Here is a 23,912-nt window from a genome sequence, read left to right as displayed (position 1 = left end):
CTAAAGGACCCTTAGACTTTGTGTTATGTAAGAGCCAGTATGATGGAAATGAACAGAACATGCATTTCCACATCCTTAACCTCACCGGTTTGCGAGTTATTTTCTGGCTCATATTTTATCAGAACTTTTATTTGTGCACTTCAGACTAGCAATAAGCAAATCTAACAGCTGTATGTGGAAAAAGATCCCAAGAGATTATGACACATGACTGAAAGCAGGTTTTGCCATTCTGGATCACTGCAGCACTGCATTAACTCTGATTATAAACACACAAATCATTACAAAACCAGAGGTGAACATAAAACAACTATGATATATTAAAAAAAAAAAAGCTGTACTGTGATGTACATATGATGTACATATAAGCATACTAGTCTTCAAATATCTGACTTAAATTTGATTTTCCTACAAGATTTTCATTCCATTCTTTAAGAATTGATCACAGGTGACATTTTTGTCAACCATAAAAACAAAATAAGCAATGTAACACACAGTACTTACCTTGGGCTGGCATATGCTGCAATTTGTTTCACCCTTTTGTCAAATTTAATGTACCTTCTGACTCTGGTGTGTGCTTATGAAAAGTGCAAGCATTTATTTTTATATATTTTTTTTTCATACAGTCTAACTATAAGAAACCAACTTCTGTAATAAGTAGCAATAATCTTCTCTGCCCACATACTGATCATTAAGTCTGTGCTTTCTGTAGCCATCTAATTTTAATGAATGAATTTATGCTCAAAGATTCCTATTTATCCACTGATTATGATTAAGTTAATATCATTTAATCAAAATTTGATCTATGACTGATTTTTATGTCAGCCAGTGTCCCAATAATCTCAAATGCATGTATATAGGATTGCCTCCTACCCATACCCATGTACTACTTTACTGAACGTCAAACAAACCTCCCAAAATACACAAATCAAACAAATATGGTGACAAAGCTAACTGAATTATCTCCAGCTTAGTTTCACAATATCACCAGGAACAGGTAGAATTATCAACAGTTGTATCCAAATGTAATGGTTACAGTCATGGTTCCCTGAATGGGTAATTAAATGCCAATCTGAATTATCCAGGAAACTGAAGGAAACAAATTGAAGCACTAAAACAGACTTGATGAAAATAAAGGTTATACCTTCAAACTACACTTTCAAGAAGCCATTTGTAAGCATCTGTAGTATTATGCTTTATTAAATTCCTTTGAGGCTTCCTAAAAGCCATATTCCTTCACTCTGAAATTCATCCAACAAAGCACTAAAAGAACAAACTTTCAAGAATTACTTATTATCATAACAAAAACTGACCTTAATGACAAATACCCACAGAGAAACCTTCTCCCCTGAAGATGTAATAAAGGACTTTTATAGACCTAAAGGAGTTCCTTGAAACATGTGGAATGACACCTCTCATATGTATATAATATTTCATCTGTAGTTCAACTATTTCAAGAAAGCTACAGAAATGTTCATTCTGCAGCTTACATTGGACTTAAATACTGCACTGATCATCAACTCCACTCTTCCAGTGCACTTCAAGTTTCAGTTGCTGATATATAGTAATTTTAACTTTCCCTTGTTGCTATAGGAATGGGGGAAAATGTGTAAGAACTAAAGTTGAAGACATTTTGCATTCCAGCTTCTTCCTAGAGGGAAAAGAATTAACTTGGGTTTTAATATGTTCCAGCAATTTGAAAAACAGGTTGGATTTTTCCACTTTTCCACTTTATCAAACAGAACTTTTTAGAAGATATTTTTTCAATAGTGCATCATGTATATTTTACAGACTACATCAAACAGTCACATATACGCATAACTACACACAAGATCCCTTTCTGAACAAAGATCAAGTATAAACTATTATATGCAACAGAGTTCCAGGTCCTTCTACTGAGGCTCACAGTTTTGCCAAGTTGTGGTGAAAACTAACCAACGCCTTCTTCACCTTTCATCCAGAACTCTGAGCCTAATGGTAACGTAGACAAAACCCAGCTCATTTCATGATGGTATTACATGGTAACTATAAGAGCAATCACCAAAATGGGCAATGGACTACTCAGTAAGAAGACATTTTTTCCTCAACTTATATTTTTAAGTTAAAGGAGGCTATCACGCCATATCACTGCTATCACAGCAGTCAGGTGCTTCCAGAGACTGAGTGGATGGAGAGAAGGAAAATACTCCCTTCCAGCCAGAAGGGCTAAAAACAGTGTTTTGGGTCTACACTTCACAACTACATACAAGTGAATCATCAGCAAGATTCACCAGAACAGACAGCATTCTCTTGGAATCTGGGCATCCTCCCATTTCCCCAGTGACAAGAGACAGCTGAAGAAAGAAGACAGTGCCCATAAATTCGCTGTAAATTGTATGATTCAGGTCTCTGTTGTAAGAACTTTCGCAAACACAAGCTCCTACTTTCAACAATTTTGGAGTTGAGAAAAAAAAGACACTCTCACATACTGCACCTAGGGGAAAAGAACTTCCAACTGTATCACTCTTACCTCTTCCAATGACTACCCCTATAGTATCTTGTAGCATTCACAACTTCTGATTCATCCAGCCTTATTCTCTTAATATCTAAAGGAATTACCACTTTCCCTTTTTACAAATAACCATTTCTTTAATAAAATGCTTGGGAGAGGGGGAACAAAAACCCCAGAAAGTGTATCTTTCTGATTCACTTTGCCTGACTCACAGAGGTTCTTTAGTCTTTAACATAACCAGAGCCAAATCTCATCACCTTCATTTCCTTGTTTCTCAGAAAGATAACTGAAAATTATGTGCTTGCACACACAAAACACACACTAACAAGAAGAGCAGCTCTCAGTCATCCTCTAGTGGCTGTCATCATCTACACGTTTGCTTCTTTGCTTTTGTTTGTTATGGCAGACCAAGTTCTTAAAGAGTTTTTTTCAAATCTGGGGTTGAATACTCCAACACAACCAAACTGAGGTTGTAACTTTCTCCAGTTCTGTTAGTAATCACAGAGTGAGAAATTAAGAAGATGAGGCTCTAAATGAAAACCAGAGTTCTCATTTGGATTTCAAGCAGAGATCCACGTTTTGTTTATAAGAAAAACACGTGCATATCCTCTTCCCCTACCAAAGTTGTTATCTAGGAGTCTGGTCAAACAATTAGAGGATATATTGCACATCATCAAAAATCAGACACAAAGAAGAGACTATGCTGCAGAACAGAGAATGTCACAAAACCGACTAAATTAAATTACTAAAGGAAGAATCACATCCAGTGCAGTGCATTATCTAAGTACAGAGTAGTCATACAGGCTTTTACAAACTAAATATTCTGGAATTTTGGTTATACTTCAAATGCAGTAGAATGGATTATACCCCTTTTTATGGTCTCAGGAGAGTTGACTGGCACTGCTTAGATTGAGAAAAAGAAAACTGCAAGCAGATAGCATATGTTTAACTTATTAGAGCCATTAAAAAATTAAATGGTTTTACAAGACAAAGAAATAAAAAACACGATAATAAAAGACAATACATTACAAAGTTATAAAATGGTAATCTTTAAGTATGTTCAATTAAGACACTTAAATATATCCCTAAATTCTTTCTAAGTAGAAGTGTTCATCAAATTTTGAAACAAGTATGAAAAAATCCCAAGATTTATCTGAGATAGGTGTTGAAAATATTTTTTTAATTATGATTTGTACTAAAAGTTTAAGTGTCTTTAAGAATATTGCTATCAAAAATCTGTTTCTAACAGATTTAATTTCATCAACCCTTGACTTGGAATTGTGAGGGGAATAACTGAAAAATGGCAATGCCTATACTGTGCAGTAAGGAAAAACAGCACACATCAGAAAAGATAAATAGATCTTTTTAAAGCACACTTATGTGCATGTTTTTTGCCTTAATATTTTTAATATTCCATTTTCACTTTCAGTATTTTCAGTACAGCAAAAAACTGCACACAACTAAAACATACTTAGATAAGCCTTAGTAAAGAAAATATAGGCACACTTAAATCTTAATACACAAGTCGTGTTTTATTTAGATTTTGTAACTGAATATTTTTATCAGTAAGGAAACCGTAATTCTGTATCTCTTTTCATATTATAAAATCAAAATAAGTTATCTTAACAGACATAATCCAAAAAAAGTGAACAAAATCACCTTTGTTTTTGTTTACCACAGTAAAAAGGAAGTTTCTAAAAGTAACTAAATTGATTCTTTAGAATCCCATGTGAAACACTAACAACCCATTATTTTGCATTGTTTTTTTAATTGACCACAATGCTTTAAATCCCTTTTCCCCTCCAATCACAGAAAACAACAACAGAAAATCAGACAGAGGCAGAGTGATAAAGTTTATTAGAACCGCAGGCCTGAAATTTAACAGAAGAACACATCTGAAATAGAAAAGGTAGAGGGAGGGAAATATAAAGTTATGCATCAAAGAGAAAGGTACGGGGACAATGAACTTTGTAGAGTTTTTAGACTTAAAGGTGGTCAAACTAAGGATTAGCTGAGATGAGTATCATAACTGTTATGATCATGTTCTATTCAACACTTTAAAATACATGTAATAAATTTAGCTTGCTGAGGATTAATGTAGGAATACTAACAACTGCCTTTTTAAGAAAAAGTTCCCTTGCCTTAAAAAAGGCTTAGTAATGACTAACAACCAAGCAAAATTATATTTAACTTTCACATTTTGAAAACAAACTAAAATTGGGTTTCTATGTCTCTAATACCCCTAAATAGGTTGTTTGATTTTCAAAAGTGCAAAGAACCTAGAAATTCCTATTCATTCTGAGATAACATAGTTTTAAGAAATATCTTTTAGAGATGAGACACAAAGTTTCATTAAGCTCACATATTTAACTGTTTGCATGATAGTAACTTTTCCTGAGCACAGCATCACATTGTATACAAAGCACCAAGCACACTGTTGAAGCCATAGAACTTTAAGATAAAAAAGGCCAGAAATACATGAAGTGCCATGAGTAACAAAAAAGGAGAGTACTGAGATAAAGATGTGTTCTCAAAAATATTAACATATTAGACAGAGAAAGTTCAATGACATGTCAACCCAGAAACTTTCTTTTAAAGTCACAAAGTAGGATTTATTTATTATTTGGATATTGTACAAATTAAATTCTGAATTCACTTGCAAAAACAGGAATGCATTTTATGATCCTTTCCTTCAAATCAATCCAATATTGCTAAACTTATTAACTGTCAAGTTTTGACATTTCAACATGAGTAGAACTTAATCAGAATCCAACTTCTCCCCCAAATCCTTTGGATCTTCTTGTTCACCTTCAAGAAGCATTATTCTTAAGATGTGTATCTCCTAAGCACACAAGGAATTCTCTGCAACCTCAGATGAAGACTGTACATTCTTCAAAGGCATACTATTGTTTAAATTGTTTAAAATTGTAAAGAAAAAAAAACAAATAAATTGTTAAATATTGTTTAAAAAAAATGCTAAAAATTGTTTAAATACATTTAGGGCTAGATGCAGAGCTTACTAGATGATGTTCTTTGCCAAAAGTTCAACATCAATTTACATGAAATTACATGAAACTCACATATGTAACCTCTACTTTCTCCCTCAAAATATATTAATACATTTAGAAAAAGGTACAATAATTATAACAAAAGTACATAAAGAAAGCATCATCCAACACATGTATCAAGAAGCACATTATATGCTTAGAAAAAAATATGTTTGTTAGAAGAAATGCTCTGAAAAATTGCTTAGATCCAATTTGAGGAATACTGCATTAATTTTGTGGTGTTAAACCAACTGTAACAGAAATTTTCAACTGCTAGGGACTGCCATCCCACACCTACAAGAAGCCAGTGGTAAGACCGTCACTGATCTCAGTGAAGTTGAATCAGGCTCTTCATCTCTACTCCTACTATAGGAATGCATACAAATAACTTTGCCATCTAATCAGTGCAGTAAAGCCTAAGATACAACGCTGTCAAGTCATTCAGACACGCGTATGAAATACTGAGGTCCCAGTTGCTTTCTTAAGGGAATGTGAAAATTACTTCTGTTCTTTAATCAGGATATTATGGCCAAAAAATCTGCAACATACCATAGGGCAACAACTTATTCTTAATACTATTTTTGATCATTATAATTGGCAGGCACTCACATAGAGTTATGGACAGACTCAAAACATATTTAATCTAAACATAATAAATGTTGATACAAATAATATAAAAATCTAAGCAACATTTAAAGTTACCAAAAGTAAACATCTTCATACACACATGACAAAAAATAGCAACATTTAATTATATTCAATCCCTTTTTTAGTAAATATTTAATTTTGCTACAGCTTCCTTAACTTGAACACCACCTGTAAGTAACAATGACACCTGCAATCTTTTTCTAATCCATTACATACATCAATATTACTTGAATGACCATACTTAATGTTGATCTAGAGCCATGGAACAAGGACAAAATGCTAAATAGTATGTTACAAACTCTTGTGTTTTCTGCAGTCTTTTTATACATTAGTGATTGGTCAAAATTAAGTTTCTTTTATAATTTTTCTCTTCATATAGGTGGCCTTGAATCTTCTTCTTAAAGATAGTCCATAAGAAAATATAAACTAAAACTTTAAAGAAGATCTTTTACACTATGCAAAACATTAAAAACTTAACTTTCACTTTCAGTGTTGTATTATTTTCCAGTAGGTTTTTTATTTCTCTGGCTTTAATAGATTATTTTTTAAACCCTTTAAATCAGCTTTTCCATTTACCATGTAGCTTTTCTTTAGAAGATAATCTTGTATATATCATGCCAATGTGTCGCAAAAAGAGCAACTGATGTAACACATTTATCAAGGAGAATTTGTGATACTGGGAAAGTCTCTTCTGTATAATTGAGAGGAAACAGATTAGTCCACAAGAGAAATTCTTAGTTAAAACATACCTTTCTTTATAAGCAATGCAAAACTCCCTGAAGTAGTGTCTTTACTAGAGAGGAAGAACACCACCCCCCCATGATATTCATATTATGCATTTCCTAGAAGAATGAAAATCAGCAGTAACACAACATTATTTCAGAATAATTTTAAAAGGCATTTAAATTAGCAATCTTTTGGATAAGAGATAGTACTTATGGCAATAAATACTTTGTAAAATTCAATATTTGTATGTGACATTTTAATGTTAAATAAAACTCATGAATGTACACATTCTACTACTCCACATTTTTTGAATCAATTATTAATCTTTTCAAAAGGGAGTAGTGTTCACTTTGAAAGAGTATTTATTTATTAGTTGGGAGAAAAGCAAATTGAGAGTTTTGGTATATACCACTAAGGCATATATCACTAACTTCGGACAACTAACATATCTACAAAAGACAAATTACAGTGTGGCACAATTACAGACATAATTACAGTATGGTACATAACTTTTAAAGCAAGTAGATTCATTTACACATTATTCATCTCAAAAATGGACGTATGGTACAACAGAGTTTTTATTCAGTGTACTCCAATGTGTTTCCACTCCCCAGTGTGGATTAAACTTAGTAGCATGTCAAAGCCATAAAAGATGCCAAAGGATACTAGTTCTCTGTTGCAAAACAGAAGTATACTTGGACTACCATGTCACCAAGTCCACTTCTCCTGTGGCACTAGCAGCGCAAAACGAAATTATAACTAAATACAATTACAAAAAAATGTATTTTTTTATACTAAGAATTGCCCCAAGATTTCAAATGTATTTTAACAGGAACCGTTATAATAATGGTGTCATACAAAACAACTAAGTGTTTCAAAGTTTCAAAGCAAAAAAAAGTTTCCTGGGTGTAGGAATAATTATTTGATACATCTCTTTAAATTTGGAAAATTTGCACCCAGAAAGTGAAAGAACACTCAATAAAGCAGTGGCAGACAAGTTCTAAGTATTCTGAGGGATCTCTCTGTCAGTTCGCATACAAACTTCAGACACGCAGTTTGAAACCGTAGTCGGAAGTCAAGGTATGGTTTCTGGTAACAACTTGTAAACAGAAGCTTGGGTTACAAACAACAGCAAAGCTCTAGTAAGTGTTTTGGGGTTAAGCTAAAAAAACGTTTTCCCTGCCACAAAACATTTGTTCCAGTGTCAAAAAGTCAACATGTTTAAATCGCATGTATTTCAACTGTGGCAAAATAAAAACTGTTATCCTTCAGAATTATCAAAGACTTCATATAGAATAGCAGCATTTTGTTTAACAACATATAATCCTCCTCCAAAACACAAGACAAATGAGGGAATAAGACACTGAAATACTACTTAAGAAGCTATTTAAGAAGCTAAAGAGACTACAGAATTAACTCAAACCTAGTCATAATCATAGAATAAATGGTCTAAAATGAAAAAGTCTAATGTTTCCTGTGTATACATACATGTGCATGCACTTACATTAGAGAAAAACTGAGCTATTCAAATATTATACATAGTTTTCTAGGAAAGAGAGGAATATTGTTATCTCTACAGTTTTCCTTTGGCTCTTATTTGAACTTGACTTACTGGTCCCATCCAAGCAAAATACATACAAATGTACTATAATTAGCAATCCAATCCAATTAAAGATATTGGGGTCAACTTAAAGGCTCCTGTCAGAAAAAACACAGCGCTACAAATGGAATCTTCTAAAGTAGTACACTACTTTTACAAGTCAAAATAAACTTTCTTCCCTATTTCATGAGCAGTCTTTTCATATTACAGTGCAGAACAGCCAGAACTGGCCTATACAGAAGTTTATAAAAACAACACATCATGCTTAAGATGTTATTTGTCAGAAGTTTAGCTTATTTTGCATGCTTCTTGCCCCGAGAAGTATAGGGTTCTATATGTGATATATGGGTAACTATGTTTGCCTACAGGCAAAGTTTCAGTAAATACTAAGTAAACATTAGCAAAAGAGACTGCTGTAAGTTTCTTCAGTGCTAAGAAAACCTGATTATGTAGATGTTTAATAAATCATAATTTTGACAATACGACTTCTTGGACAGAGGCTAAGTGAATCAAGTCTTAGTCACATTTTCATAAAAACAAAAATGAATTCTTGTGGATATATCCAAGTAGCCAGTCAACTAATAATTACATGAATGAAAAAAAATTAGAAATATAAAACCAAAAGAGATGCAACCATATATTCCCTTTCAGTTCTAAAAAAATAATAACTGTGTCTTTTACACACACCTTTTAAATAACGTATCGGGGGAATGTGAAAGGAAGTGGACTGGATATTTCACCCCTCTTAAATTCTATCAAAAAGTAAACTAAGAACTGCAGCTCACATGAAGCAACTACAGTACAGCCTATAAGCCTGCCTGTTACCACTCACTGGATCATGATAATTTGATTTTAGACTACAATGGAGTGAACCATAGTGACTACAATAGAATATAATGGAGTGATCCAATAAGTTTTATTCAGAAGTTCTGTACCGAGCTGACACACAGACCTGCAACACATATTCACAGTGTTTCTACGCGTATGCATGTGCACACAGCGCAGCCCAGGCGAAGGGAGGCACCTTCCAGGTGTGCCCCAGCGCCTGTGCTGCCCTGGCTCGCAGCAGCACTGCAGCGGCGCGCTGCCCCGCACCGCGCTGCAGCGACACCTGCGCGGAGCCGTTGCGCTCGGGCCCTCTGGGCAGGCTCCGCCGCCCTAACACCGCGAGCGAGGGGGCAGCGGGGCGCTAGCAGCGGCCGCGCCTGCACCAACTTTTGCCTGCGCGCCGCAACCTCCATGATGGCTGATGCGGGAGGAGGCCGGTTTGTTTACTTGCAGCCGGGGCCGCCAGCAGCAGCAGCAGCAGCAGCAGCAGCAACAGCAGCAGCATTTGAGCAGCGCGCTGCCACGGGCGGCCACACCACCGCCCCCCCGCTCCTGGCGCGCGGGGACACGGCCCCCCCGCCGCTTCGCCGCGGCCGCAGCCTTGCCCCCGCGCACACCGACATCTTACGCCGCAGCCGTCCCGGTGCACCGCCCGGGGGTGGGGCGGGCGCGCGCGCGGGCAGCGGGGGGCGCCCGCGGGGGGGCGGGGACGCGCGCCCGGCGGGCGCGGGGGGCGGGGGGTGGCCGCCGCGTGGGAACCGCCGCCCCCCCCGGGCGCGCGCCGCGCCGCGCCCTGCCTGGCCCTGCCCCCCCCGCCCCGTTACATAACCGCTCCCGGCCGCTCCTGCGGGGCCCCCGCCGCGGCGCCGCCTCCCCCCGGCCCGCCCCACCCTCCCCCGCCGCGCACCCCACCCCGCCCAGGGGGCGACCCCCCCCTCCGCCCGCCCCGCCGGCAGCAGCGCTAGGCCACGGACGCTCCCCCCACCCCCCCGGCCCCGCCGCCGCCGCCCGGTGCCGCCGCCACCGCCCAACCGCCGCCCGGCCCCTCCCGCCCCTTACCTGCAGAGGCGGCGGCGCCGCGGGCGCTGCTGTGGAGCCGGAGGACGGCGGCGGCGGCTCCGGGGGGAGAAGGGGAGGGCGCCGCTGCCTCCTCCCCCGTCCCCCCGCCGGGCTCGGCGGTCCCTGGCGGCCGGTGTCTCCGCGGGGGCGGCAGGAGGCTCCGGCCCCAGGGCGCTGGTGGCGGCGGCGGCTACATGGGGTTGCGCGCCCCGCTACGCAGGGAGGCGCCGGGCGGGCAGCGCGGCCGCAGCATCAATGCGCGGGGTCAGGAGGGCGGCGGCGGCGGCGGCTCCCCCCGGCGCGCTCACCCCGGAGCCGCCCGGGCCCCGCTCTCGGCTCCTCCCGCCGCCTCCGCCGGGCTCGTTATTGACTTTCAGGAAAACTCCCGACGTCACTGGCTCCCCCCGAGTGTCTCCCCCTCCGCGGCGGCGGCGGCGGCGGCATCCCCAGCTCTCGCGAGAAGCGCGGAGGGGGCGGGGGGGCCGCCAGACAGCGCGGGGGGAGCCAGACGGCGGGGGGCGGCTGAGGTGAGGGGGAGGCGGCCGCGCTGCGCTGCGCCGCGCCGCGCCGCGCCGCGCCGCCCGAGGGAAGGGGCCGCCGCCGGCCGTGGCTGCGGCCGCGGCTGTGGCAGCGGGGGGCGCCTCGTCCCGGCGGCGGCCGGAGGATGGCGGGGACGGCGAGCGCGGCCGCGCTGGCCCCTCCTCGGGGAGAGCCGCGGGCCGGGACGCGCCGAGCTGCGGCGGGCAGGACCGGGCAGGGCAGGGCCGCCCGCTGCCCCGCGCCGGGACCGGCGGGGCGCCGGTGCGTGCGGCGCCCGGGTCCGGGCCCCTCTTCCCCCTCGGTGGGCATTTGGGGAAAAAAATAAAATAAAAGAGCTCTTCTTTTAAACCCGTGCTCGCCAGACCCGGGTGCCCCCTGAGTTTTGCTTCCTGTGTTCTCGCACTTGCTCATCTACACCCTTATCTTGCCCTCAAGCACTGAGGGGTCCACTCAGCTCTGCAAACTCCTCCAGGGAAAAGCGCTGTAAGTTGCAAAGCAGGACGTTGTAACTCATGCCTTGTTGAAGTATTTGGTGGAGGTAGTGGCCCCCGTGATGTTAAATTATCTGCAGTTTTCCCCAAGTTTGCATTATCCTTATGGGTAAACAAAGATCCAGAAAAACCTTATACCACTGTTCACCAGCTTGTGACTCTGACATTTCCTGTTGCTACAAGCAATGGGAAAAGGAAACTGATGCCAACAGGGATAACACTGTGTGGTGCTGACCCCAGCGTCTCGCCTGCCTCTGGGTCTGCGAGGATCGGGCATCACAGGCCTGTGAGCTGCTGCCGCAGCTAAACCAGCACATGACCCCGCGGCTCCAACGAGAGCGTGCAGCTCATAGGTGTGCTGCCCTGGACGCTGCATTTCATGGCCAAGCGAGTATGTGTATGCCTGTGTGTGTTGAAGGCACGTAAGCATGCTTTGTGTCATGGTTTCGCCATGCTTTGAAGAGTATGTGCAGAGTAACTTCCTGCATAAATGCGTCTGTTATACTTGCAGCTGACACTGACTTTTGTCAGAAATTGTTATTGCGAATTGTATTCTGATTGCTCAAAATGCAACTATTTGCAGTGTTTCATCCATGTACAGCTTATTCTAAAAATGAAGTGTGAAAACATTCGTCAGAATCACATTTTTCCAAAAAATGCTGTTTCTTTACGATGTACCATGTATTTGTTTTTTGTTTCCTTTCCTCCCACATCCCACCATCCTCCACAAAAATTTGAAACATCAGTGTTTCTCTTCCCTCTTTTGCTGCAGGACTTCACTGAGACTTTTTAGAGGATCTAAATAATCATATGAGTTGGCATAGGACTGGAAAATTGCCTCCAGGGGCAGTGAATCTATTCCCTGCTGTGGCAGGCAACCACATCATGTAGTCCCGTTCGTAAATCTCCTGAGTTTCCTATTTAGAGCTATGAAGTTTGTTTGCCCTACTGTTCTTACTAGCAGGCTATAACCTAAGCTCTCTATCCCCTTAGTTTTGAAGAAAACCATTTTGTTGCATATTTGATTAACATATCTTAAAAAAAAAAGAGAGCGAATACATAGCCAAGTATTACTTCCTTTCCCAGAATTTACAGTTTGGTCTTCCTCTTTCTTAGAAACACTTTATGAAAGTGAGTATCTTATCCACTATCAATATTTACATAAAACCATGGTATCCATTATTATTAAAATACATTAATACATTAATGTTTCCTTTAACTGTTGTTGCTGTGCTGCTCCTGAAAAACTAAGGGTGCGGTTCTTGGAATGTGCCTTCTGTTTGTTGCAATTACTGCAGAGGACCCAGAACCTGAGACAGCATGAAGTCTGCATGGGCAGTATCTGATAGACTGGCAATAAACTGTTCAGATGCCAAATGTTTAGTGTGAAATCTGGGCCCACAGAAAGTAGTGGTATTTGATATGAGCCAGATCAGGAATTTATGTTGCGTTTCTGCTATTTGTTAATCCCTGCTGCTAAACAATAGCAAATTTCTTATTGTTAAAGTATTTTTGTGCAGTCAATCATCTTAGTTTATTTCTCCTGTTTTTTAAAAAGTCATCTAAGAGATACCTCCTTTTTGATGACTATGTCATATATAGCTATATAGTGACATATCTCTCAGAAATAACATGGCTGTGATGTACGTAGTGTGAACATAATGAGGTTGTAGGCTCTGCAGAAATGACATCATATTCAGATTAATTACTATGTGACATGAATTTAATGAACATATTAACAACATATGCTAATGAAGAAAGTACTACAGTTCACGTGATAAGGACAACGGGACTACAGGTAAATACAGGAGAAAATGGGAACCTCTGATGTTACATGTGCCAAATACAGATTCATGAAACAATCTGAATAGAGCCTATTCATTGTCATCCATACTGGAGCCACCAAGAAGGCTGATAAACTTTTTGTATGATCACTTATAATCATGATTTCAACAGAAACCAAAGGGAAACCTGGCTCTCTGTAAACTCTACCCATTCTGAGGCAAAGAAAAGGGATGTACTTCTTTCTTCACTTAACAGGTTTATGTTTAGTGTTATCACTACCAGAGTGAGAGGATCTGAGACTACAGAGATATAAATCTTGCAAATAAGTAGCTAGATAGGAGAGGAGTAGATTTGGTCTGTAGAACACTGGTTCTCTTTGTCTGTATGGATTACATTGCCTTCATTTTAGTTTTATCCCTTTCTCCTCATGCCAGCTAATAAGCTTGGTTCCGTGTAAGAATGCATTTTAAAAACAGGTTGAATGTAAAGTGTAGCAATTTTTCAATAAAAGAAAAGAAAGGACAGTAGGTTAGATGACTATCTGGCTTTAAACTCTCAATTACTACCTTCCTTATTACTCTTTGAAAAGCATGCAATCATTGGGAACTGACTGACAGGAGAGCAACAAAATTGTGTGTACAGAAAGTGATGCTTAAAAATATCTGCTGCATTTGGTTATAGTGGTGTTAAGGAGTTGGCTGAAAAAGTCATGGTTTAAGTTTTCAACAAAAGCTGAAACATTTCTATTAGTGAGTATAAGTTCAGCTCCTGTGAGGAGTGAGCACACTGAACTTGTGTTGAGCTGTGCTTCTGGATTCCCCGGCTTGTCAGAGGCACACAGATACTTCAGGACTCTAATCATCGCTTTCCCAGGTCTAGTTGTCTCTTGTGACAATTAGAGTCCTCAAAGCAAGAACACGCTTGTTGTAAAGTTACAGAATTTAGATAACACATTTATGAAAAGACATGGGCAGGGCTGTTGCAATCCACTTGACGCTGGGAGGAAACAAAACTTACTCATGTTCAGTTGGATTTTGCTGTGCATTTTTTTCCCTTTATTTCACATTCACTTCTAAATAGCTGCATTGCTTTAATGTCCTTCTCCTTCATCTTTACCCTCCTTGAGTCCCAGTTAATTTCTTCGCAGTGTTTGTCCCCTGCTGTCTCTGAGGGAAATACATTCCTGCTGCATTCACTAAACTTTCTTTGGTGTCTTCCTCATGTCCCTCCATAGTTGTAGTAAATTGCAGTTCAGGTAAAAAACGTTAAAGGATCGTTCAGTTATTTCAAATATGCAAAGACTTTAGAAGAAAAAAAAGGAATCTAGATTTTGCCTTTGCACACAGTGTTTTACTATACATTCCACCAATTCCATGAAACTAAGCCTACGCTTCAATATTAACTGTTATGTGACTGATTGAGCTGACCCACGTAGCTAGGTGGCTGCTAGATATGTTGTAAAAATTGGATGCAGAAATTTCTGCTTTCTGTGCATGGTCACAGTTCATCAGTGCTTACGGAAGGTATTAATAAGTAGATTTATATTATTATTATTTTAGACCTGCAGGGTGTAGGCACTTTGCGAATATGCCATAAAGCAGAATAGCAATAAAGGAATTATTATTCTGTCCTCCTATATTTTGCTGAGCAGCACTATAATTACACTGAACACAGTAGAGACTTCAGATAAAAGACTATGTGTACATATCAGTTGATAGCATTTATTTTACAGCACTTTATTACTGCTTTATTATTTATCCTCCAAAGACCTAAAAATGTGTTTCCCTTCCCCGTCTTTCCTGTACTCCCACACGCCGGAGCTTTACAAACACAAAGGAAGGCACGTGCCCTACCCCGACGACCTTACCCTGCTCTGAAACAAGATATGACAGTAAGCGTGACAAACAAGGGGAGCGAAGGATGGGAAGAGGGCAGCAAGATTACACAGTTACACAGTTTAGCTACATACTTAACTTGATGTATAGGCCTGCAGCTGAACTTGGAAATTTTTCCTCAGTGAGAAAATAGTTTCCATGGTGCACAGATTTATCTGAGGGAGGTCAGTCTGCTAAAGAAACAACTCTAAGAAAAAGAAAATGCCAGCCTTCCTGCTTGAGCTTTTTTCTCCCTCTTCCCTCTCCCTCTCCTATTTTAATTTCATCAACACAGATAAATATGTCTCTGAATAAAATTCTGTGATTAGCAGCATACAGTGATTTCTAACACAGAGCCCTATCTACTGGCCTGATCTCAATTAATTGGAGTCAATGAGAAAATGCCAACTGGTGCTAGTTAGAAGGATCAAGTCCGTAACGCATGAGCAAAATCGAGGATAGTAATGCTTAATGGAGAAGGGGACAGAATTTAAAACAATTGTCTTCTCTTTAAAGGTTTTGTAACTATGTAAGTTTTCCCCAGCTGATTCTTGGAGGGTCACAGCTGTCCAAAGACTTAGAAAGAAACAGATGAGGAGAAAGCTGGCTGCTGGTGTAGGGAAGGGAGGCCATCTATTGTCAGATCTACTCTAGATCTTTGCTTTTATTTAGAACTTTCCTCTTTAACTTTGGCAAATAATTAGGTTGTCAGTGGTAAAAGGCAACTTATCCTTTGAGACGTTACTTTGAGCACCTTTGTTTGCCTCTCAATACCATGCAGACTTCATGGTGTGATTTGCTGGACTACTTCCCTACTGTATCAGCCACTTGGTTTCTGCTTGAGCTAGCCCTCCTTGTTTTCAACCCATGAAAAACGGTTGCTGAAGTAGGTGGAAACTGTTTTAGCATTAACAATATAAGTGTTCCATTGGTTATGACTAGACTATTGACAACACTCATTGCCAAACGCTGACCTTGACTCACTGTATGTTAAAAAGTACTTACATTTTCTGGAACCTAAGCTGTGACATGAAATCAAAGAATTAGCATGAAAGTTTAGAAAACAATGACAAATTGGGGTTGCGATAACAAGGACCTTCTCAGATCTGATGAGTATATTTTAGTTAATAAAACATCATATTAAAATAGTAAGGGTGCATTCATTAATAGACTTCAAAACTGAAGGACAGGTTGCCTTGAAGACTTTAGATACCTTGCTTGGCTGGTTTAACTGGTTATATATCTTCTTTGTACAATACAAAGCAAACAAAAGTTGATGATGAATCTGGCCCTTTATACATACTTATTGTATACAGGAATCTGGTATGAAATAGGAGAAATGTCTGAAGCAAGATTTTCTACCAAATTTGTTATCAATCTCTTTAATAAAAATTTATGATAACAGAAATCTAATCAATTATTAACCTCTTTATAGCTTTATTTACCATGAGCTGAAAAAAAAAAAAAAAGAGTAGTAACAAAGAATGGCAACTTGCAACCAAGTGCAAGAGACAAAAGTATTCACCCATCCTCTTATAATGCCAAGATTTGAACAGGGTGCTCCTGAGCAGATGGTTTAACAGACTAAAGCATTAGTTTGCTGATCCTCCATGCTTGCTAATTAATTCTTCAGTTTACAAGGATTTAAGATGATTGTTAAAAACAAGGCTTCTCTTAAAATAAACTTTAGGTAAATGTTATAAAATGGTGGTTAATATTATAATGGCTGTAGCAAGAATTTTGTGTGTGTTCTAAAAAATACATAAATTATTTTAATGTTTTAAGTACTATCCTTAACTCTTCTGTCTCTGAATTTTTCTTCTTGTAAGAATTTGCTTTTGTTTTCCCAGCTAATTAATCCTCTAACTTCCTGTTGACACTGTTGGGTCAAGATTATGTCCTTGACTTTGGTGAGAATGGCATATACATAACCATCGGAAGAATTTAATCTTTTGTAACAAAATTGTCCCCTTCGCCTGAATTGTTCTAAGCTTGTTATCTGGCAAAACGTACAAACTGAAATATTGCCTTTATTGTTTACAGAGTCATTGTAATTCATTGTAAAAACAGTTATGATTTTATATAGTAATTTATTTCAGTTTACCATTAAAATAATGAATTCTCATTCAATATATTAAAATGCAATACTGTAGATTAGCTTACTGTTTATTAGATTTATACAGTGGGCAGATCATTCATTCATTTCAAATTCCATTTTAATAGTAGTTCTATAAACTGAATTCCAATCTGAAGACAGCACAACTCTATCCAACAGAAATTATGGAGCTTACACCACGGAAATGAAAAAAAAATCAAACAAAAATATTATGAACAAAATATAATATTAAAGACAAAATACTAGAAAAACAAGATTTTCACTTCCTAAAACCAAGGTATAAGTTTTGAAGTCCAATCAGTTGTTGCCTGCAAAGGGATGAGCTGTGGTGATGTTAGTGGGCTTTGAGCTAGGCTCTGAGGATTTCTCTCCAGTCTTCTAGGGATGGCCTACAGGAAACTCCTCTTCCTTGGTCTTGTTTTGCCACAGGAGGTGCTATGAAATTCTGTGGTTGCTTTTCTGGTCCTATTTTGTTATATTTGTGTTTGTATGTTTTTAGTGATATCTTCTTTCATTTACAGGTTTGGATTTACTGGTTAGAACTCAGAGTTTTATGTTATCTCTGTAACTCTTCATTCTGTCAAAAACATTGTTGGTTGTTTGTTATGTTAAAAACTCTTGGCAATTCCCCTTTCAGAACAACAGATAAGAATTCTTATTAGTACTGAAGGGAATTCATAACTTACCTCATTCTCTAATCTATCCATCTTGTAAACCAAGCAAAAGCTATTATTACAGATGATTCAAGGCTGAATTTTTTAGTAAGCTGTCAGTATGTCTTCCTCATGGTACCAGTCTTCAGCTCCTTTCAGAAAGTAATCTTTTTATTCAAAGTAATTGTAAGGAATTTTGAAATAATTTTAATGTAGCCTTAATAGACGATCTGCTCTCAGGCCACCAGGGATGCAAGATATTTATTTATGTGGCATCTAGAATGAAATGAATGTAACACTCTGCTGCTCGGGGTGAATTAATGCCAGTAAACTTGAAGTAATAATTTTATTAATAAAAATTAATATATATTAATTAAACCATAGAATACTATGTCCAGGCAGTGCTCACACTTTTAAAACTGCTGAGAAAATTAAAAAGAACTTAAAAATGAACAATCTGATGTGGAGATCTTACTTTACAGTGAAAGATTACAGTTTGATCTCTTTAACAAAGGAAGAGTTCAGATGGCACCTTGATTTTGTCATATGTAAAATATTTTTTCCATGTAAGAAATTATGGTAGGATACGTAGAATATTCTATAATTCAACACATAAAGGCAAAGATCTTTTTTATGGATCTTTAGGAAGATCTAGTGAAGGAAAACTGAGAGCAGAAAAACTCAAAACAGAAGTGTAGATTTAGCAGTGAGGATTATTAAATTTTTGATCAATACGAAAGTGGAACTATTTAAGCAATATATGCTAGAATCTCTGTTACTTTATATCACGATTAAATATCCTTGAGTAGCTCACCTGAAATTACAGTCCTGGTGCAGAAATTAGGACAATGCTCAGGTCTGTGTTAACTCAGCAGTTCAGATTTGATGATCACAGTAATCTTTTCTGGACCTAAAATCTGAACTTGTGAACACTTTTTTTTGCTTGTTTGCTTCAACTCCAGGTAGTGATCTGGAGACAAATATTGGCTGTCAAACTTAGATAAACTTAAGTAAAAAAATAAGTTGTCTAATGAGCAGTGGCACCAGTGAAGCGAGGATTCCTCACACATTAATTCTGTCCGTTTTCCCACATCGTTACGCTTCTTGACTACAGCTGCCTTGCAGATCCCTAAAATGCCACATCTTCAGCAATACACTAAGTCCTTCCTGTGTGCCCAAGACCGCTGTAACCCCTCCGGGTCCCCACCACACTGTCTGAAATTCCCTGGCAGCACCCTCAGTGCCTCCGAAATAGTTGCTGGGTGAGAGTCAGTAAGCTGCATCTGATTTACGTGCTGAGCGGCCAGTTTGCACAGACCGATTGCCCAGCTGATGGCCAACAGTGGATAGCCACTGAGTTCATATTTCAGCAGATAGCCATTGAGTTCATATTTCAGACTTCGCTCTAAAGAAAAATCTAATAGGAAAGAGCTCCTCCATGCAGCAGCCAATTTACATGAAATTTTTAGGAACTGATTATCTCTGAGACTTCCATCTCTCTCTTAAATTTGTTTGAAAAAGGGAACGTAGCTTCAAAAGCTATTGGAAGAGGAGGGTCAGACAGATAGACAGATGGGCAGAGAGTGCAGGAATTTCCTTGAAAACCTGGCTGAAAACCATCAGAAAAGTTGTCAAGAGGCTGAGACTGCTTAGATAAATATCCACCATATTAAAGATCCTGTGCTTCTACAGTATGCTTTACCCTTTGTACCCTGCAGTACTTGAGTATAAAATGTCATTTTACTCACAACCTAATCCAGTCTTTTCTGAGTTGAACAAGACAGCTCGTTTTACTGCACATAGCAATGCTACACAACAGTTTCAGGGGAAAGATGCATAGAATAACATTATATTTGGAGCTGTGAGAATACTTAGAGAGTCAAAACCTAATTACCAACCTTGTAACTTGATCTATGAATCTAAAATGCACATATGGTTGATTTTTTTTTCTGTTACATAGCATGTATTTCTGGAAGCCTTTTCAATTTTGTCCTTTTCTGATTTGAAAAACATTTTTGGCTCAGGCTTAAAATGCAATTTGAAATAAACATAAAACATTTAACTCCTTTCACTAGCCAACAGGGCCAGCTATCAGTAGGCACTCCAAGTATAATATCTCCTTATGAATCATTAGTATGGGATTGTAATTATAGTAAAATCTTTTTACTTAAAAAAAATAGATATTGTGTGTTGAGGAAGTGCTTTGTACCTTATTTTTCATTGAGGTTATCTATTTGACAGTGACTTTTTAATCATAGCTAATTATAAATGATTCATCAGAATGTTTAAAACCCTACAGAAATGTTTAAATAACTCATAGCTCTTACTGCATAGTAGTATTTAAAATATTATACTCATCTTGAAACAGGAGAGTAAATGCACTTCAGCACTGTTGTTGTTCTTATCTTCTAGAAGCAAGTTATAAGCTGATTCCTTTGAATCATCTGTGAAACATAGCACTGCTAATAGACATCACCTGGGCTGTAGTTTCATTTAGTTTTTATCATGGATCTCGTTTTCAAGTTATTTATTTTTCACTATCTTTCATTTGTGCAAATCAACTCTATGCACACAAACCTGCCACTATAAAGTTTCTTGTCATGCATTCGAGTTGTGAAAAAAGCTAGCAAAATCTTTTTGAAATTATCTTAAGGGCCTGGGCTTAGTTCTTAGTGCAGAGGTGAAAATCCTAGTGGTTTCTTCAACTGTCCAAGTCAGTGCAACCACCGGTAGTTTTATTTGCTTCACAAGGATTGTAATTAAGAATTACTATAATAACTCTTGAGCCTGGATATAGTGTTACAGACAATCATGGGAATAAGAGGAAAATGGTTTTCAGATCCCCACTCTTGATTAAACTTCCCAACATTTAGATGTCTAAGTTATGATACTAGTTGGAAGGCTGATTGCTGGAGACGTTTTTTTGTTAATGGAGTCCTGCTCTGCTTCACCCTTGAGATGAACCTGTCTCCACTGACTTTGTGGGTGGTCTCAGAAGACTAGCTTTCTAATTCAAAGATGTAATTTGGGTGTCTAAGGTTATGCAGGATGAATATCGCCTTGCTTCTTCTACTTGTCAATTCCACAGCAATTCCATCAATTTTTGAGGAATAATTTGATAATAGAGATAATTTGATAACAGAGAATGCTGATACAGAAGGAAAAAATCTTTTAGAGCTGTGCTAATTACCATATTGATTTGGTTCTTGAATTGTATTGCACCAAAATAAGTGTCTTTTGTTTCTTGTAGTGAGAAAGAAAACAGTTAATTATTGGAGAAGAGCTCTATCCTGACAAGAAACTGTTGTCACTCTGGGTTAGAAGAAGTGATAAACTCTTTATTCTTATTTCCTTTCAGTAATACCCACTGTGTGCGAGATCCACCCTGTAAGGATTGCATGCTCCAAGGAAATTTGAGCGTCACAGCAATTAAATGGAAAGAAGTCAGAAAACGGAGAATGGCAGTGAACAATGTTTATACAGTTCCAGAAGACATAAGGCAATCTTTCATAAGACTTAAATTTGAACTAAGTGGGCCTTGCTAGGTGAGTTTGTGCAAAGTGTAAAACTGATAAAAAAAAATGAATATTTTCAGTTAAGAAACAGAACCTGACAGGTAATTATTGAATTCAATACTGTAGTTTTTCCCCTGGAGGAGACAAAAAGGCATTTCTTTGGGTTTCTCTTCTCTGGCTAGCTACAAATTTTCACAAGGCTTGTAGAAATGTAATTCTTCTGAGACTTCTATATCCCTACCAAATCTGACTGGAATTGGCTAGCAGATTCAAAAGTTTTTAGGAAGAACTGAAAGGTGAACGGACAACAGACAACATAAGACACCAGGCTAAAATCTGAGATGCCTATGAAATTTCAATGTCCTCCGGTTTAAAGGATGGTGGAGCAGCAGAGGTTTTCAGGAGTGCCTCTTTATGCATGTAAGCACCATTGTCTTTTTTGTGTTTGGCTTCTCAGACAGCAAATGCAGTGTGCACATAAGGTTCCCCGGCTTCAGCACATGGGACCATGAACATCTGGTAACAATATTTTTAATTTCCTAGGAGTGGAGCAGCATAGGTTTTATGAGTAGCATTCAGTGTATTTTTATCTGCTAATGGAAATCTGTTCTATTTTATAAACAAGGAGGTATATTATTACCTTAAGAGATTTCTCCAGGAAACAACAAAAAAGTAGATGTAGCTGTTGCTGCTGGCACTAAAAAGATCCAGATCCAAACACCTGGCTTTTTCTTAACAATCTTAAATAATACTGACTTAAATCTTTACCCTGCAATCCAGGAAACTGAATTACATCATCGTCTATGTATAACCTATGAGCAGTATTTCTCAACCTTCAAACACTAACTCCAAGTCTTAAATTAAGTCCATTATCTGGGATGGGAGATTACTTGATTAAGTCTTTGGGAAGCCAAATGAATAAATCTTCAGTAGGAATTAAACACCTCTCTATAGTGATTCTGCAATGATTTTAGTCCATATCTTCTTTTCACAGTTAAGTGTCTAATGAAGTTACTAACTACCTGCCTTCCTCCTTTTTTTTTAAATAGCCCTACAAATAGTTTGTTGTCCCTGGCTGAAAGGGACCAGTTCTTTGGAGGACTCATCTCTTGTCCCTGAGGTGTGTGCCTGAAGCTACAGATATCCTGAGAGAGGGATAATATTGCTTTTATTTCCGTCACTCTTTTAGAGGTCCAGGTATTTTATAAACCTCCATAAATGTGTAAAACTACATTTCATTTATGGCACCAAATTCAGTAGTCTGTCACAAAGCCTAAAAGGACTATCCACAATTGCAGTGGAGAGAGTGATCTAAGAAATACTCAAAGGGGATTAAAATGTTTTGGAACTGCTAAAATCAACAGGAAGAACATTCTTAAGTTCAGTTTCAAGCTTACTTGTTCAGTTTATGCATGCTTGCAAGAAGTCTTTGGTACAGTCTTTATAAGTATTTTAGTTTTAATTCTGTTTTTAAGGAGACATTCTTCAAACAGATCATATATGTTCGCCTCCCTGCTTTCTGAAAATCTTGTAATTCTTGTTTTCTGTGTTTCCAGTTATAATGAATGTTCTTTTAATTGCACTTTGGCCTGATTATGCTTATTCTCATAATGAACTCTGCGTCTTCCAGTCCAGAAATGTCTTTCCACTTTGTTAACTGCTCTCCTTGATGAAGCACCTAGAGAATTGCTTGTTGATTAAATTCATTCTTCCTTTACAGTCTCTCAAATCAGGTGTCCAACACAGTAATTAAATGGGAAAGAACTTCTGAAGAAATTTTTTTTAGGTTGGTTTTTTTTTTTTTTTTTGCTCTTAGTTTCTTAGCCATAGAATCATTTCTTTTGGTGATAACTCTATCACTGATCTGTGATTATAATTTATATTTTTTTTTCTTAGTCAGACTCCCAATGTTTTGGAATATTTTACTGACACAGTACCATAATGTAGGCCATAATTCTGGTAAAAGTATCTTCATGCTACTTTATAATTTAAAGTATTTCTGACATTTTAGTGTTGGTATACTGCATTGTCTTCAGTAGAGTTAGTCCTGATTTTCACAAGTTTGAGAACTATGCCTTGTCTGTTTATTTATGACCTTAATATAATTTAGAAAAAATAATAAGAAATGGAAAGGGCGTTCCAAATAAATTGCCTGTCAGAAGTTATGGTAGAGAGACTGAACTAATAAATTCTTCCTGAAATTTTAGAGTTAAAGGGGTAGTATATGTTTAATTTTTATGATGTTACTCATTTTAATTAGATCAGTGGATTTGAAAGATCAGTTTAAAAAGAATTTTTAAAAAGCCTTCTAGTTATCCACAAAAAAAGACACCAATAGCCCAGCAGAGTGAGCTTTTCTGGGCAACTTGACCATTCTTCCTAAGCCCCGATACAGAGAATAGCATGTAAGTGCAGACAGTCCAGTCAACATTCACGTCCAGTCCATAGCCTCTTTGTTAAGACTGCAAGACTGGCAGCCAGGTATATGTTTGATGCATATTTCTGTAACAAGACCACCATAACTTAAAGGAAATATGCATTA

At 38.6% G+C, this 23,912-nt stretch overlaps 1 protein-coding gene across 5 annotated transcripts in view; it reads right to left on the bottom strand.

The window, feature by feature from the left end:
- The window catches only part of AKT3 (AKT serine/threonine kinase 3), a 164,894-nt gene extending 154,082 nt beyond the window's left edge, over positions 1–10,812 (bottom strand). For all 5 annotated transcript variants that reach the window (XM_067293338.1, XM_067293343.1, XM_067293340.1 and 2 more), the window contains exon 1: positions 10,397–10,812. The gene's annotated coding sequence lies outside the window, so the exon portion shown is untranslated. The remainder of the gene's footprint in view (positions 1–10,396) is intronic.
- Positions 10,813–23,912: the final 13,100 nt, after the last annotated feature.

Source organism: Apteryx mantelli, chromosome 3, assembly GCF_036417845.1.
Source record: "Apteryx mantelli isolate bAptMan1 chromosome 3, bAptMan1.hap1, whole genome shotgun sequence".
NCBI classification, from domain to species: domain Eukaryota; kingdom Metazoa; phylum Chordata; class Aves; order Apterygiformes; family Apterygidae; genus Apteryx; species Apteryx mantelli.
The sequence above is the reverse complement of the archived record's forward strand: the minus strand, read 5'-3'. Positions and strand labels throughout refer to the sequence as shown.